Here is a 19,275-nt window from a genome sequence, read left to right on the forward strand (position 1 = left end):
CTTTTTCCTTTTAAACAAATTTAAAGTGAAACAACACAAAACACTGCAAACCACAACACAATTAAATATAAATTAAAATATGAAAACAAAAAGAACAGGCATATTCTCTGTCATTTGGACCTGCATGAATAAACTTTCTGAATCCTTTATCAGCAACTGAAAATAGTTGTGGATGATTACTATACCTTTCTAATGTGATGTTGTTGTCCCTGGTTCTCTTTCCTCTCTTTCCCTCCTGCTCTGTTCCTGTGCTACTGCGAGTGTAACTACCGCCCCTCCCCCCTCTTCCCAGCTCAAAGCACAAGGCTCGCTGCGGAGTGACAGAAAAAAAGTGCGAGAGAGAGAGAGAGAGAGAGTGAGAGAAAGAAAAAAAAACATGGCTCCCAATAAGGAGCTGGCTTCTGTCATTCACGTCAAAGATTCGGCTCTAAAAGCCATTTCGTTCACAACCAACACATCACTATTTCTGACAGCTTTTTACTTTTACTCCCTACATTTTAACACAAATATCTGTATTTTCTACTCCTTACATTTTTAAAACAGGCTTGTTCAGCACTACATTTATGCCATTTATACTGTGGAGTTAAAGTGGGCAGGGACAAGTGAAGGTGTCCGTGTATTGTAGTCAGCATCTAGCTAGCGCTACAGAAGAGGAATGAGCATAAAGGGGGTAAACGTTTTGCAACAACATTTCTGTCAGCTCAACAAACATGAGCAAACATTTTTCTCAGAATTCTGAGCAAAACCTGTCTTAATGCATCCATTTCTGCACAGTGTGTTTGGGTTTTTTTTGTCATATGTAGATCATAACGTCTTAGGATTCTTGATCTCCAGAAGAAGATTTCTCCATTATGCTTGTATTAGACCAATGTGGTCAATGTTGAAAAGTGCAGCAGGGTTGGCAGAATACATTTGTATGTACTCTGTCAATCTTCATGGCATAAACCTCAATACATATCTGGGACCTTTCTGAGTGGATCTTACACATTTTCTCTTTTCCTGCATGGGTGTGACACGCTGATACTGATTTATGCCAACTTTGATTTTCTTTCTATGGACGATAACTGACAACATATACAAACAAAAATACAGAGGTTCGGCTGGATTAAGGTGATTTTGTTGCTGAATGGTTTTTGCGCTTGTCCCCCCTTGGTTTACTCTAGTGAACTTTAAGTCTCTCACACTGAGGTGCATCCATGCTAAAAATGTTACATGTCAATTGCACATGTTACTATAAGTGTGCATGCAATTATTTTCCTGCACCCCTGTACCCACGTTGTGGGTGCATGAAACAGATCAGCTTGTAACCTGAGATGCGTCAGGCTGACTGGCCAAGCACAGAGAAACCAGCCTGGTCAGTTGATGAATTCATCTCTTTTGAAATACCTTAAAAAAACATTTAAAAACTGGTAACTGTTGTTTCTACCAGTACTAGATGTAAGAATTGTACAAATGAATTTATTGGACACAAGATTAAATTGTTATCTCATTTGCCAATATGCCTGTCACAGTCATCAAGATGAAAAATAATTGATAGTCTTTGTAGAATATCATATTAATTAAGGTATATTTCATTTCAAAACTAGAGCTATATTTTTTCCTATGATTGTGGCTTTCACTGAACATTTCTTTTCATGCATATCAGACTCTCTTAATATCAGTTTAGAGAACTTGAAAAACAATTTTAATGGAGCTGAGTAAATGTTTTATTTCATGCTGGTTGACATCAAAAGACTATGCTACTACTGGCACCCAGGAGGCTGCCACCACAGGGAATGGTTTAAGTGGAGTTAAATGCTTTCAGATAAATTTGTAAAACATGCCTGCTCCAGAGACTTCCTCAAGTGTACAGTATAAAGAAGCATAAACATTTAACACAGGAGGATTTGTCATTTGGGGTTACCAAATTGCCAAAATTGCTGTTGAGTACGATTCCATTGAATATGTTAAACATTGTAGAGTGCTGTATAATCTAAATAAAAAGATAAACAGATGAAGGAACACGAGGATTGTTTGATTTATCACAGTGCCTCTGCTATGTTCTGCCAAACACTTTTAACCCACGTGGTCCAGACACAATCAGTTGCTCTTTATTTTGTATTTTGAAAGGGACTCATTGAACATGGAACATAACCCCACCGTTAGTGGCACAAAATCAGGCTGTGTTACTGGCAAGAGCTCCTGTTGTGGGTGTCTGGAATATTAAACTGGGCCGCCTGGTACTCTGTAAGACCATGAGCTCAGCAGACATGAGCACACTGTTTGGCCATGATTTGTTAGAGACTTCAGCAGACAGTGAGGAGCTCTGTCTCCTAGATGAACATAGAGCTTTGGAGCGGTGTTGTGCCAGTCGGTTCAAAGACGAGCAACAAACAAAGCTGAAAGTACGGAGATTAAACTGCATAGCAGCAGAGGGTGAATGACAGCTTTACTTAACCACTCTGTGTGTGAGAGTTCCAGCACTTACGCAACTGTGTACTGTATGATCACGTTAGCATTTTGGTTATTTAGTTCTGTTCCAAGCCTCACACGGATTAGTGATCATATTTTTGGCAACATCATTTAAGAGGAATTATCTAATATGGGCTTTGTCATTAAGTGTGCGAGTAGGAAGAGACAGAAGGAGCCCAATTATGTGTTTATATGTGAAGTTGTGAGGATGAGTGGATGTGCACAGCATATTACTTTATGTCTTGTCTAAAAAATAAGCAGGCTTAAAGGTTTCACTAGTAGTTAAACATAATCATGACGGACACTACAAGATGCTGTGCAGGTTTTATACATGACCTCTTTAATCTTACTCACAAACACACCCACATCGAGGCTCTGCAGGCACGTGGCCATTACCTACATGCATCTTGTTAACTGTCCACAATTTTGGAAGATTTTAGACATCCTGGACATTTGTGTGATAATCATGGTTACAGTGTAGGTTGGAAACCTCTGTTCATGAGGATAAAAATATATACTCCCTGACTGGATAACAATTGTTGATAGAGGTTGCTGGGAAAATGATTGCTAAGCCCTCGTCATTTAGGCCTACAGAACGTGCAGTGACCCCTGAGAACTAGGGACAAATGTTTGTCCCTCAGCTGATTGGCAGAAACCTCCTTGTGATTGCTTTGATTGTTAACATATTGCTGTGGTTTGAATGGAAGTGACAGACTTGCCTACAAACACTGTCCAGCTTATCTATGAGCTGTAATAAAACTGTGAAAAGTCTGACACATACAAATGGAGACCTTTTTCCTACAAAGTGAGAGTTGCACCTTTGCAAATATGTTGGCTGCAGTGCTGAGATACTTCTTTTACTTTGACGATGAACCTTCTTCAATTTTGGTTTGTGCAGCACTTTTTCAACTTGTACTACCGCTCAGCTAGTAGTTAGCAAGTGTTTGAAGACAAACATGAAAAACTGCAGGCAACCAGGCCACTCTGTCAGCAAACAAATCAATCACTAGGATGTTTTTGGTGCAGGACCTTCTTTGGAAGTGATTTCATCCAGTTTCATTACAGTCAGCATCCTCCAGGAACCACTGCCAGCATGTGTTGGTATGGTACACTTTTCTTCATAGCATGGAGGCCTGGATCAATTACATGTAAAAAACAAAACAAAAAAACACTGCCACCATCATGCAAAAGACTTATATTGCATAAAGGTCAGGATCGTACGTATGTATATTGGATGTATATTGGATTGGTGCATCCCAAGCTCATGGTGGACTCAGTATCTGCAAGGTGCAGCAAGGACCTGTGGATCCACAAGCCCAAAACGTCACCCCTCCACCACCGTGCTTCACACTTGACATAAGGTGTTTGTGTCAAACATGGCACTGTGAATTATTAACAAATATTTCTACTTTGATCTTGTATCCAAAGGAACTTGTTCTTGTGCTTTAATCAACTTAGCAAACCTAAGCTATACTGATATGTTTTTTAATGCATTTCTGGAGCTCATTAGATGGCAGAGTAAAGAGAGAAAGGAAAGCACGGAGCGAGAGTGTGGGGGAAGACGTGCAGCAAAAGATCAGATCAGAATTGAACCTGAGCCACTGCATTCAGCCTTGCGACATATGGTGTTACACCCCGGCCTAGGCAACCGGCGTGCAACGTATGAAAATAGAAATAAGAAAAAAAACACACGAGAAAAAAAACTAAAGCTCTCCACCAAAATCCCAAAACGAAGGTGTCTCAAACGAAAATATTAACAAACCCATTCACAGCTATTTACAACAGACTATTTATTTACAACAAAACACAAAACTATTTACAACACGGGGGAGATCGCGACCATGACCAACTGACACACAGGGCTTAAATACATAGAAGGAGCAATCAGGGAATGGACCACAGGAGGGAAACACAGCTGGGGCAAATTAGACCTGACGAGACAAGGAAACGTAAACTGAACACACTAAGATAACAACAGACCTTCAAAATAAAACAGGAAACACATGACAGTCACGCAAAAACAAAACACTGACAACACCGAAACGTAACAATGGTAACCTGCTTGTGAGCTAAATTGTTGCCCCTTCCTTTTTTTTTCTTTCTCTCTCTCTTTTTTTTGCTCCTGGCAACCTTTTGTGGAAGCTTGTGGAACCTTTTTTTTTTTTTTAAATCGTACTGTCATGAACTTTAATATTTAAAAAGCTAACTGAGGTCTGAGGAGTCTGAGATGTGAAATTGGGTTTTTTGCGACTTCTCTGAGCCTTGCACTGTCTGACCTTGAGGTGAATTTGCTGGTTAGTCCACTCTGGGGAAGACTGGCACTTATCTATATTATCGTTTTTCACCTGTGAATAATCTTTCTCACTGTAGAGTGATGGACTTCAAACTGTTTGGAAACGGCCTCAAAACCCTTCCCAGATTGATAGGATTGCTTCTCTACAAGAATTCTCTCTACAATACTTCTTGATGTCTTTCCTCCTTGGGATTGTATCAACACACAACTGAATGCTCACCAGTGGTCACCAGAGGTGGGAAGAAAGTAAGGTAACAAAGCACAAATACTTTGTTACTGTACGTAAGTAGAATTTTCAGGTATCTGTACTTTACTTAACTTTCTACTTTTACTCCTTACATTTGTAAACAAATATCTGTACTTTCTACTCCTTACATGTTCAAAACTGGCTCTGCTTTATGTTTAATGGTATATTTTATAGTATTTATACTCAGGGGTTAAAGTAGTTCAGGTGCCCTTAAGTTATGTTTGCGGTACTTCAGCATCTAGCTATTGTTAAAAAAGAGGAAGAAGAAAGAAGGGAATGATGTTTTTTTTTAAGTGTCAGATAATTTCAAATGCAACATTTCCATCAGCTTAAATAATTATCAGCAAAACACACAAACTGTTTGTGTGGAGTTTGTAACACTGTGTGTTGTTAGCTACAGGTCTATCTGTTGTATTTCACAGAGAGAGAAAAGAAAGAGAACTTCACACTGAGACTGAGAAAGATATAGCAAGACAGGCAGTACAGGAGAGGAGGATATATTTAAAGGCAAGGACTACTCAGTGGTGCTTGACAAACTGAAATTTTAATCACATATTAGATCTGTATGTAAAGTGTTTTGATAAATTGTGTATTTTCATGTTTTCAAAATATCCTGCAAAACAAACTAAACTATAATAACTTTGTGTTATTCAAATGTTGCATGAAAATACTGGGTGGCTTAGTGCAAGATAAACATTTTAGTTTGCAGTGTTGTGGTGAATTGACAGTAAAGCACTGTGTTGGACTGATGCACAGTGGATGTGGTGCTCATGGTCAGATTTAGATCACATTAAGTGTAGCAGAGATCAATTTGCATTTAAGCTGATGATGCTTAGATTAATTCCCTGGATTCCAACTTTATATCAATTAGATAAAGATAGTATAAACTATGTAGTGTCGATGTAGGAAATGAAAATAAGCCAAGATGTCTGTGAAACAGCTGCTGACATTTTGTTGAATTCGTTTGTGTAATTCTGTCACTTGATCAGGTCATCTGATCAGCTCATAATAGAAATTATTGTGAGCTGTGATTCTTTTCCCAATGCGGAGCCACTACACAGATCTTAGGGTTCCCCACCTGCTGCACCCCTGACTGTACTCATTTTACCATTTAGGTGTGGAGGCAACGTCAGCATCTACAATGTAAGCGACAGAAAACAGTTCTTTTCACTGCTTGTGTCCTACATAATGGAGCTGAGTACATTCATTAAAATTACAATTTAGATTTGAATAATATTTATATTCTCGTGTATTAATATTATTTTACTGTTATATTAATATAGTTACTTTTGTACAATATAGTTAGTTACCTTTGTAGAAATGTCCTTCAAGGAGCTACTTTTTACTTTCTTTTTTAGAGTCCAATTCACTGTACTGTTTAAATTTTAGTCGAGTAAAAACATTGCTTCAGTACTTCAACTTTTACTTGAGTATTTTGTTAACACAGGTATCTGTACTTCTACTTAAGAAAAAAAACGTTTGTACTTTTGCCACCTCTGGTGGTCACACTTGCAGATTGAAATAGCACTGACTGCACTTGTTTTTTGGCAGGTTCTGATTTTCTTTCTAATTCAGTAAAAAGGAGCAGATGTTACAGTCCCTGATAGTGCGTTGCTTTAAATGGAGAAAATCTTGAGGGATGGCTGTTATGAGGAAAGGTAGCCCAGACACTCTACCAGTTTGGGACACATCGTCAGTAGTGGACCTTGGAGTCATATGTGTCGGCCAGTATCACTAGACACCCTCATCCAAGGAGGCTCTGCCAGGGTTGATCAGGCCCTGGTGTGTGTCACTGGTTTATGTTAACTTATTATTTCTCTTCTTCTTTCTTCTGTTTAGTTTCCTACAGTTTAAGAACTATAACTTATAGCAAATACAAACAAATACAGAATTATATTTTCACAAAAAAAATTACTAAAGATGATTTAAAAATGTTACAATTTTCCCCAAACTAAAGCAAGTTACATGATTTTCTCTCAATTAGAAAAAAAAAGTGATCTGCTACTGGGAAGAGGTACAAATACTGAAAATGAGCTGCTATGTGTCTGGTACTTACATCATTTCCCAGCATTTTTATAACTTAACCAGGAAAATACATCAATCCTTTTCTTTTTTCTTTATTCACCTCCATAATGTTTCTTTGTAACTCCTTTGGTTGCTCATACCGAGGCTGCTGGCTACTGGATGGCTCTGAGCTCTGGGTAGCTTTATCTTTATCTTTTTTGCCGTCGTTAGCTTCTTTAAAATGTCTGTGTTCAGTTAAGTGAGGTGATTTTAGTGCCTTATAAGTTTGTTACAAACATTTTCGTGATTCCTGTGGAAGCAGTAAGGATGTACTTACTGTATAAAGTCCAGAAAAACATTAAATATGAATCTGATCCCACTTTGTAGTCAGTCAGCAGACGTAAATACGTGAAGCATTCTGTAAGCGCATTTGTCTTTAGAAGGCAGTCAGAGTGTAGTTTGAAATGAAAACTTCATCCATTCTTGTTAGAAATGATCTTCAAAGGCAGGGAGGATATTTTGAGCACATGTGTGTATGTGTCCATGCAGCTGCTTCCTTTTCATGTTTGAAAATGATTATTATGTGGCTAATCCAGGAAATACACGCCCCTTTTCCGCTTATAGTTTTCAATGCAAACTGCATACTGATTGGTTAACGAAATGTAAATGTCTATTATTTGTTCTCCTTCCATTTCATTATTCTTGATTTTACATTTCACTATGTCCTTTGTCCACTGGCGTGCACAGATAGAGACGAGGTGGTGCTGAAGCACTTGCCCTTTTGCCCTCAGTCCAAAAAAGTGCCCTTTTGAAAGACGTGATTTTTTTTTTTTTTAAAGCTGCGCGATTTAAAAAGGTGTGAAAATAATGGCTTGATTTGTGCCCCTTCTTCAAAGACACCCGAACCCTGTCGCTTTTTCACTGTCACCGTGTCACGTGAACACGCTTGCAGTTCATTTGTTGTGAGGCGTGTAGCAGCGGCATGACACAGGACTACTTGGAGTAGGCATAGTAGGCTGACTATAGCGACTGGGAGCCACGGCGGACAACACGGCAGCTCTTTCCCTTCCCAACCAGTCAGGTAACCCATGAATCGAGTGAAATTATTCTGTTTGCCCTCTAAGACCAACCTGCAATTGTTTTGTTGTGAAGTAGCCTGTCAGAAACTGCACATGACAAACTTTGCCAGCTTACCCCTCCATCCATCCATATGGATAAACAAAAAAACGACACATTTAAAATGTAACCTAAACCATTTAGGCAACCCCACTCTCCATCAATTCCGACCTTTTTGCATACACTATTGAAAATATCACGTTATGCTATAGGCTAAGGCTACATGCCGTTAGGCAGAGGGCTCTTTTGAGCCCATTTTTCGTTACAAATTTTAGGATGATCTCACGGAAATCTGTGAATAAATACAAAGTTTTCAAACTGAAGTCAGTGACGGGAAGACATCACACTTTTTAGAGATGGAACTGCAGAAAAACCTAAAACCTTGACATGATTATGAATAATAGAATTATGGACGTTTCTCCGTTTTTGTGGATTAGCCTTTCCATAACTAACGTCAACTACTGTCCTACTTTGGTAAGATTGAAATTAATGTCTTTGACTGTCTTTAGTAGGTGTCTCCTGTGAGAAAGTTAGAACACCGTCCAACTGTCTAAAGATGCAGTCTTTAGCCTAACTGGTTGTTACTGACTCAGCGATGCTCGCAGACATTTACGCACTGTGTTGTGACCTGATTGTGACAGAACAGTGACGTTGTTATTGGTAGTTTGAAGGGTACGGTGTTGGGGGTGGTGCATGTTAAAAGTTTTGAGAAGCACTGGTTAGACATGTTAATTTTTTTTGGTGTAACATATTGGCAACATTAACACATTAATTTGCTAAAGGAAAAATAGGCAGTTCCCAATTGCCTGTGAAAACGACCATTCTGCCCTGTTCTTGTAATGACCACAGTCAGTCTTATTCGTTCTCATACATTTTGGTCTATTTATTTACTAATTTCAGCAAGCATAATGCCTAGGAAAGAGAGGCTGAGAAAGGAGAAAATAAAAGTCAAATTGCATTTAACCTGTGCGATTTTTTTATTATACAAAGAAAAGGTTTTCCACATATGCAAAAAGTGCCCTTTTTTCCCCCTGGAGCACTTGCCCCCCAAAATGTCTGTGCACGCCACTGCCTTTGTCAACAAGCACAAGGATTCAATAATTTAGAAACACTTGCATCGAAGAAGAGTGGGCCATTTGTAGTTACAAATGGCTTTATATTTGATGGAACAAAAAGGATGTTCCACTCTGCATTCAGACAGTAGAAAATGCACAGGGTAACAGAACAGCAGACACATTCACTGAGATATGGCATATACATAATGCAGAAGGCACAGAATACCAGAGAATGTATGATTAATAAGAAACCAGAATACGGGGCAGGAGGTTGGGCAGGAGGAGGCGTAAACAGCAGCAGCTGTGTGTAGCAGGTAGAAGCAAACTGCATAACCAGATCCCGGCCAACAGAAAAAAAGCTAGCACAGTGTGATAATCTTCCTGATAACATACGTAAGCCCCCAATTTATATGACTGCGCAACAAACAATGATTATCATCATGTTTGCGTTAGTTCATTAATCATAAAGTCCTGGAGCTGAAAGTGTTCTTTCTTAATTCCTTATTTTGTGAGGACTCAACGACATTCAGTATTAATTATCTGAAATACTGAAGAAGCTTTAGTTTGATAAATGATCTCAGTAATGAGTCTGTTTTATAACTAAAACTGCATTTATCTTAAGTTGAACACTGGGGATAATATGCTATTGAGGAACCTAAAATCATAGTTTAAATATCTATACTGAGGCTGTTTTTTAAGGCTGAGCAGGAATTAGTTTGATCATGTGTTTGAGTTTTGGAGCACTGTTGCTTTTCCTCACCTCCATTAGATCACCATGTGGGCGAAGCCACCTGATGTTTTTTTTTTTTTGCTTTCTCACAGTCATTTTCTCTGCAGGCCAAATGCTATGCCAATCATCAGACCCCCCCCATGTAATTCAATAAACAGACCTGAGGCCTTCTGGTGCTGCTGCTTCTATGGGGAAGTCTGTCTAACTAGCGCACTTCAATCAACTCTCAGGCTGTAGCCGGAGCTCCTCAAATATAGCTGTCAGAATTTCCAGCCTTTAGAGATCTGCTGGAGTCTTTAGTAACAGCGAGTTAAAACACAAACTCCTCTTGACAAGAAACGCAAGTTTGATCATTTATAGTGTTTCCTCTGGTATTTAGAACAGTGAAATACTTAAAAAATTTCACAGTTACCTAAAGGAAAATACATCCCCAAAACATTAGATCCATAAATCAAGGTACTAGCTACAAGTCATTTTTTGTAGAGGAGTCAACTTCAGTTGCCAAAGAGATGAAGTGCAAAGCTTTTCTAGCCTTTCCCCACAGGGGTCCAATCCATCATCTGCTGATCTGCCTCTGAGTCTCTATTAGTCCCTCCCTCTCATTAGGGAAATAAAAGCCTTAATTGGAAATTGTGTTAATTCTCTGACATGTTTGAAACTGGATCTCCCCTTCTCTTTCTCTAAATTGGAGACACACTTGACAAATTTGGGGAGGCAGCTCCACTGATGCATATCCTGGTTTAAATGTTTTCAGCTTCGCCCACTTTCCCCTGTTCACGTCACATTATGAGCTCAATGATTAATGCCTTCAAAACTCACAAGCATGCTGGTTCACCAAAATTAATCGGCGGCGCATAAAAAGAATTTTGTTTTGAACAAAGAATAATCATGTTGATGACTAGTACAGCATAGGGGCTCATTGCTTTCGTCATGTAGGAAACACTCAGAAATAATAAATATATACTTAAAAAGATGTGGCTCGCAAAGGGCCTAGTTTATGGTTAGTATTGCTGTCAGGATTGGGGATGTTTCATCAGTCTCGAATGTGATCACTTGAAGCAATATTCTTTTTAAAAAAAATGCTCAGGTGAAACTACAGACTCTAGTTTCTATCATATCACCGCAGCCTGATGAAAAACATGTTTTTATAATGCAGTGAGCAAAGGAGACGGGACCACATTTGAAATGTTGCTGAAATGTTATTCTGTGTTGAGACAGTGGGGACGTAATATTGTCTTTTTATGTTCATCAAGAGGTTATTGAGAACATAACGGTGTATGCGTGTAACAAACAAGAGCAATCCTGAAACAACAGAGGCCATTGAGAATTATATATTTATTTATTTCAAAAAGCCGTTGTAAAGCTCTGTTACAAGTTGTTATTGTCATCATTAATTGATCTTGCTGTCTTTTCAGACACTTATGTGTCTGTGGAATGTATGGCTGGTATAATACCAGATATTTAGCAGTCAGTACTACTGAATTTCTGCTACCTATTACTGGATGCTCTTGCTAACAGTAACAGAAGAATTACACGACTCAACAGAATATCCCAGATACTTTATGTAAACTCTTTTATTAAACATTTAAAATCACTGGCTTGGTGGTGGCAGACTATTTATTTAAAACTGAGTGAAATGTTAGGATGGTTGCCAAGTATCCTCATCAGTGGCGTGCACAGACATTTTGGGGGGCAAGTGCTCCAGGGGGAAAAAAGGGCACTTTTTGCATATGTGGAAAACCTTTTCTTTGTATAATAAAAAAATCGCACAGGTTAAATGCAATTTGACTTTTATTTTCTCCTTTCTCAGCCTCTCTTTCCTAGGCATTATGCTTGCTGAAATTAGTAAATAAATAGACCAAAATGTATGAGAACGAATAAGACTGACTGTGGTCATTACAAGAACAGGGCAGAATGGTCGTTTTCACAGGCAATTGGGAACTGCCTATTTTTCCTTTAGCAAATTAATGTGTTAATGTTGCCAATATGTTACACCAAAAAAAATTAACATGTCTAACCAGTGCTTCTCAAAACTTTTAACATGCACCACCCCCAACACCGTACCCTTCAAACTACCAATAACAACGTCACTGTTCTGTCACAATCAGGTCACAACACAGTGCGTAAATGTCTGCGAGCATCGCTGAGTCAGTAACAACCAGTTAGGCTAAAGACTGCATCTTTAGACAGTTGGACGGTGTTCTAACTTTCTCACAGGAGACACCTACTAAAGACAGTCAAAGACATTAATTTCAATCTTACCAAAGTAGGACAGTAGTTGACGTTAGTTATGGAAAGGCTAATCCACAAAAACGGAGAAACGTCCATAATTCTATTATTCATAATCATGTCAAGGTTTTAGGTTTTTCTGCAGTTCCATCTCTAAAAAGTGTGATGTCTTCCCGTCACTGACTTCAGTTTGAAAACTTTGTATTTATTCACAGATTTCCGTGAGATCATCCTAAAATTTGTAACGAAAAATGGGCTCAAAAGAGCCCTCTGCCTAACGGCATGTAGCCTTAGCCTATAGCATAACGTGATATTTTCAATAGTGTATGCAAAAAGGTCGGAATTGATGGAGAGTGGGGTTGCCTAAATGGTTTAGGTTACATTTTAAATGTGTCGTTTTTTTGTTTATCCATATGGATGGATGGAGGGGTAAGCTGGCAAAGTTTGTCATGTGCAGTTTCTGACAGGCTACTTCACAACAAAACAATTGCAGGTTGGTCTTAGAGGGCAAACAGAATAATTTCACTCGATTCATGGGTTACCTGACTGGTTGGGAAGGGAAAGAGCTGCCGTGTTGTCCGCCGTGGCTCCCAGTCGCTATAGTCAGCCTACTATGCCTACTCCAAGTAGTCCTGTGTCATGCCGCTGCTACACGCCTCACAACAAATGAACTGCAAGCGTGTTCACGTGACACGGTGACAGTGAAAAAGCGACAGGGTTCGGGTGTCTTTGAAGAAGGGGCACAAATCAAGCCATTATTTTCACACCTTTTTAAATCGCGCAGCTTTAAAAAAAAAAAAAATCACGTCTTTCAAAAGGGCACTTTTTTGGACTGAGGGCAAAAGGGCAAGTGCTTCAGCACCACCTCGTCTCTATCTGTGCACGCCAGTGATCCTCATATGTTTTTGTATTATACAGTGTATGTATTATTTATTAATGTAATTTCACTACTCTCTTACTAGCACTACAAAAAGCAACAATTAACATTTTGCTTTAATAATTTGGGTTTCAAAAGGTTTCATGAGAGCTGGTTCTGCTGACATCCTTTGCGGCATTACAATGGTAAAATAAATATGTATGAATGCTTTTCAGGTAAAGCCTTCCTTTCATGTCTGACCTGGACTGGACTGGGTGTCTAAAATACTCGCTTTTGATCAAAAAGTGATTATAATAACACTGAATTGTGGTCAATTTTGTTTAAAAAATTAATTATAAAATCACTGAAACACTGATCTCTTGATTAATTAATCTAATAACTCTTTCAGTTCCATTTATTAGTAGTGTTTGTGTTGCTGCTGGTAATGATATTTGTATTGGCCTCAAAATCCAGTTCTGATGTGGCTACTGTTGCCAGACAAGGTAGGGGAAATTGCATTTAAATGCTGGCACATTTGAGTTGGAAGTGTCACAATTCTGGATATCAATTTTGATATTTGTATTCAGCTGCCAGCTTGGCTTACGCATTAGGGGCGTGTACTTTGGAAAATTTGGACAGAGGAACGTTTTTCATTTGTGTTTGGTTCTGTGATTGCCAATACTGGCTGATTCTGGCGCATTGTTCATGAGTAGTCTGGAATAAGTCCAGCAATCAGGCGTGTTTGATTAAGGTCCCTGTTTGACTACCTGGCGTCATGCGAAGTGCGAGCACTAGAAAGATTCACCCATCAACAAAGTGGCCCTTTAACGGTGCACCAAAAGCAAAGGAGGAAAAAATAATAATAACAAAAAACAGCACAAGCAGGAATCAATCCTGACCAGGGCGTTTACCTATAGCTGCCACGGTTTAGTTCACAGCTCTAAATTTTGTGCGGCTGTTTAGCATATGAATGATGAGATATGATAAAAGGAGTTTAGAGAGGGCTGATGAATATGTGTGGTTTTGAAGCGGTTCTTGTGTGATCGTGTGCAGATGAGCGCGTGGGAGGTGTCGTGTGTGTGTGTGTGTGTGTCTGGAAGTGTTTGCTGATGAGGGTGACATTTGTGCTCACAGTGAGAGGTTTAACCACAAGCATCTGGGACTCTGAACCCTAAAACGTCAAGCCAGGAGAGGTAAGAACCAAGCTCAGCCTGGTAGTTTAGTCCTTTATCCTCCACATGTATGTGTGTCAAAGTGAAGATGCTGCTCTCCGCACACTCCACACAGGATTTCAGCACTCTGCACATACTCTGTGGATTCATCACCTTAGCAACCGGTCGATTGAAAGATGATGAATCATGCCAAAGACTGCTAATTTCTTTGCAGTTGTCAAACATGAACAATGGGTGGTAAGAAAGAGTCACAGAAACGTCACGGCAGACAGAATGGTGTGTGTGTGTGTGTGTGTGTGTGTGTGTGTGTGTGTGTGTGTGTGTGTGTGTGTGTGTGTGTGTGTGTGTGTGTGTGTGTGAACTTGAAGAACAATCGAAAGAAACAGAAAGGAAGAGTGGCAAAAAATGAGGCTAATCGGAGGATGGTGATAGAAGTACGAGTTGTGGTGGTGCTTACTGTTTATACTTTTCACTAACCAATAGGCACGTGCAGGATTGATAGCTATACACGAATGTAAATATAGATACAAGCCCCTGACAATTTCAGGTGAGAGCAGATGGTGTTGATGCTGTATGATTTGATTTCCTCCGTGGCTCCAGTGAATGAAGCTGCAACAACACCTCTGACCTCATCCTCTCGATGTTTTATTGAGCCTGGATGCTCTTCCTGACAAATAACAGTCTTTGTTGTCAAGAGGGAGGGTCTGAGAGGTTCATCTGAGAAACATTAGTGCCACACAATAATAGCAGTGATGGTATAAAAGACACCAATTGAACACAGACATGTGTCAGCTGTAATACACTAGGATTCTGGGAATAGCATATTAAAAAGAGGCAGCCCTCAGATACTGCCAGCCTGGTATGCTGCTACTAATTCAGCAACAAGATGCAAATGTGGCTTCAGTTGATTCCTGTAGAATCAATAATAATGCAGTGCATGAACAATTTATGTCGTGCAGTATACTGAAGGCAAACAGCTCCCACTGCTGGTAAAGATGCTGGAGGCTTGTGCTGCGACAGAGACTCGGCTGCTTTTTGTAACGCTTTGAGCTTCAGAGTCTGTTTTCCAGTGGGGTTGGAAATGTGCCACGATGGGTGGTTTACTGACCAAGATGCCGTCACTAAACCACTCACTGCCTAGAAGCAAAAGATGCTCAGACTTCTGGTACGCAAAGTAATCAGCCATGATTTTGACAAATAATTACCTCTTTAGGTTGTTTATCTGCTCTCTTTTCTCCTGCAGAAGATAAATAACATTATTTTATCCCGGCAGAGCGCTCATACATCACTGGTTGCAAATGGTCTTATAACGAATTTGTGGAGCAACCTTGAAAAAATGATCTCATGCAACAACCCTTTGTTTATTTCACTGTTCTGTGTATCGTTTACCACATAGATCTCCATGCCAAAAGAAAATGTAAAAATTAAACACTGATCAGGCAGCAGTCTTGGCAGCATTTACTGATTTTCTCTGTTTTATAAAATGTGTTTATGGTCAAAACTGTTACTCGAATAAAGGAGAAATATTATGTTTTATGCATGTTTTGTTTGTTTTCTGGTGATTTATAGATCTAAAGCAGAATTGCACACGAGAAAACAAAAGTCACTCCTCATTTTGTATCATTTGCTAGGGAAAAATAGACTTATATGGAAAGACAGTACAATTCTAACAAGCTTGACAGCCTGTGATTTTGTGTCCAGTTCTCGTGTAATTTGGCATACCTCAAACCCACTGAGACCATTTCTCATGAGATCTTCGTGAAGGGCCGTCTGCTTCTCTCGGGTGCTGCGTCAGGTCTCTGCTGGATGTTTTTAAAATATCTTAAGGGCATGATTTTCAGACACAGTTCATCTGCTGTAAGTAGTTTTACGTCTTTTGTCCTCCATAGATTACTCAAATCTTTAAGGGATGCACTGCACACAGTGCTTTAAATATTCCAAGTTTTTTTCTAATGGATATTTGGGAATAAAATTGTTGGTTAAATTGTTGAATTCAGCTGAAGAAATGGGAATAAATGATGCATTTTTGTGACAGGACCTTTCCCATTTTTATTTAAAGAAAATACTTAATAATACTTTTTAACTGATTCTTGCAGCTCTGCAAGAGATTAATTAGTATTTAAGATGTTTCATCATTACTAAGTCACTAACTCAAAATGAATCTTGACATGCTTGACACCAGCTGATGTTATTTTTGCCGTTACGGGCCTGATGATGTGTAACCCTGTAGTGTGAATGTTTGTGGGAGCTGGAGGTGTGGAATGTGCCATGTCCTGGTCACAGTGTTCCCTCCTCTCTACCGGTCACTCAGCAAGAGAGTTCCTGTGGGCAGAGTGAGAGAGCATCACACTCAGCCCACACATTTGTCCTCCAAAAACCACAGTCATCTTCATAGGCAAAAAAGAAGCGAAACAAATAAGGCTGTGATGCTTTGGGGCATATAGTCAAAGATTTGTAAAAAGTATGTCAGATAAATGCTACTATCAGATGAGACTATAAATGACACTTGAGGGTGGCTCAACACGTCTAAATGCTTCCTTTCTTGAGTTTTAGCCAAGCTTTTTCTCAAAGAAAAAATACATGAGAAATTCATAAATGGACATGTGCAAGAGAACGAACTGGCTTTGTAAGAAATTATTTAGTAAATACTTGCTTACTAAGTAGTTGCGATGATTTTATTTTTCAATGTTGACCTTGACTTCATCCAAGCCATTTCCACTTTACAAATAAGCACAACCCAAGGCAGTAACAGTGCATGCTTCTGTTTCTGGAAGTCATACACTATTTATAAGGAGGCTGATCTTGTGTATTATTCATTAGAGAGGCCCTTGTCTAAGACGTCTGCTGCATAAATTCAAGTTGGATGCTTTTGAATTACCCAATGCTGTCTAGTTGCCCCCTGTCAGTTTAGCAGTTCAGTGAACAAATTGTCCTTTGCCCCTTTTTTTTGTACCTATCAATGTACCCTACAATAATACAACAAATAATGCCAAAAATAACCAAACATTTTAAATTTGGGCCTTTTGCTAATGATTTTCAAGCCAGTTCTTCTTACTTACCTTCGGCATTTTCCCTGTTTCCTTTCTGTAAGAAGCTAGCTGAAAACTTTGGACTACAAAATATGGCTTCTTGACAGGCTGGATAAGAGCCAGAGATTAATAACCAGAGTTGGCAAAAGTACAGACATTCTGTTCTTAAGTAGAAGTACAGGTACTACTGTTAAAAACTACTCCAGTAAAAAGTTCGACTTCAACAACTTCAAAAAGTACCAGCTCTGAAATGCATTCAAAGTAAGAAAGTTAAAGTAGCTCTTTGGAGGACGTTTCTATTTTTGTGCAAAGCTAACTGAACCTTGTGCAATTTTAACACAATGATAAAATAAGATTAGTAGATGGAAATACAAACTTTAGTTTAACTTTTTTATACTAATTATATACGGCTTGAATCTAAAGATTCTGAAAAAAGCTCTATTTTCTGTTGCCTACATTGTGGAGGGTGACTTTTCCTGTAACCAGATGTTTCATAAGTTGTCCTGTCTGATTTTCGTCCTCTACACTGACAGTGCACTGTTTATGCTGTCTTTTTTTTTTTTTACAGTTTTTTCTGATTGCTTAAGCACATTTTTTGTAACCATTGGCTAATTTTGCAAAACTCTTCACACAAATAAGAAAACCTGTCACCCAATAATCAAAACATTGTAGTTCTCTTGCAAAAGCAAACACAGCTAGATTAACTCTTCACACCTTCGTAAAAATGGTGTTTCCGTATCAAACAGTACACACAAGCCATCATCTACTAAGCACACAATGCGCCAACTGCACACTGATGGTATGAATACAAAACACATCTGGCTTTTGCTTTCTCTGTGCACAAGGTAGGCTATGTCAGTTTGAGCTCATACTTCTGTCATAGATCCATAAGCATAGAGGGATCCAAACTTCAAGTACTGGTGTTTATTCAAACACATCAAAACAAACACAAGTGTTTATTTCCAAGTATAGGATTATTTGCAATCGCCATAATGACTATATGGGTTACTTGGTCTGCAGTGAACATGCTTCCTCTGCCCCCAGCATCTGGTCATCTAGCAATTCTGTAAAGTAACAATTTCAGTATTTTTACATCAGTGGTATTGGTGTGTTTCTCATTGGCATATGGCAGTGCTACAAATCTTTGTGCGAAGTGACTGTACTAACCGATTCTCATTTCAAGATGTCCTTATGGTACTTGCTACAGTGTAGCGGCTCAGTTTAGGCTGGACCCGTTGGCCAGCTACCCACAGGGTCATTCCACGGTTGATTACATGGTCCACTATTGTAGCTCTAATGTCATCAGCAATTCTATTTCTTACTCTTCCTACCCTTCCTCTCCCCCCTCCTCGTCTTCCTCTTGCTCCTCCTTGTCCTTGTCGTCCTCTTCATCCTACTTCTTCACCTCCACGTCCTCTTCCTCGGCCTCCTCTACTTCTCACTCTTTCTGCTCCCTCCATTGTACTCCGCACACAGCTTACCTGTATTATAGTGCTTAGGCTGATTGCAAAGTGAACTAATTATCTAAGAAAGTTTTGACATGTGAAAGTGTGCCAGACAGTTGGCAAATTAGTGTTAATGATAGCCATACATGTGTATACTTTTGCTAGGAGTGTGTTGGAAATTTGGTAATTGAGTGTTGTGCAGTGAATTGTGCCTACAGTTTTGCAAAGTGTGTGTTACAAAATTGCAAACTGAGTGCAAAGCAGTTTTTGTGCTTTTAGTTTTGCAAACTCAGTGAGTGGTTTTGCTATAAGTCTGAATAGTTTTAGAGATTGTGCTACAGGAATCACAGTTAGGGTTTAAGCATTCAGAAAAAACTGTAAACGGTATAAAGTTGGTATGAAGGTGGAATTCAGTCAATGAATCTAAGCATATGAATCTGTGCTACACTTGATGTAACCTAACTCTGAGCATTAAACCACACATGAAACCTCCACTAAACTACAGAGTATTTTCATGTAACCTTCAAATAGCAGTTAGTCTACTGCAGTTTGTTTTACAGCATATTTCACAATATGAAAAAACATAGTGTTACATGTACAGGCCCACTATCTAATTTAAAAACACAAGGACTTGCATGTAAACTTTAA

This window comes from Rhamphochromis sp. 'chilingali' (assembly GCF_963969265.1).
Source record: "Rhamphochromis sp. 'chilingali' genome assembly, chromosome: 12".
NCBI classification, from domain to species: Eukaryota; Metazoa; Chordata; class Actinopteri; order Cichliformes; family Cichlidae; genus Rhamphochromis; species Rhamphochromis sp. 'chilingali'.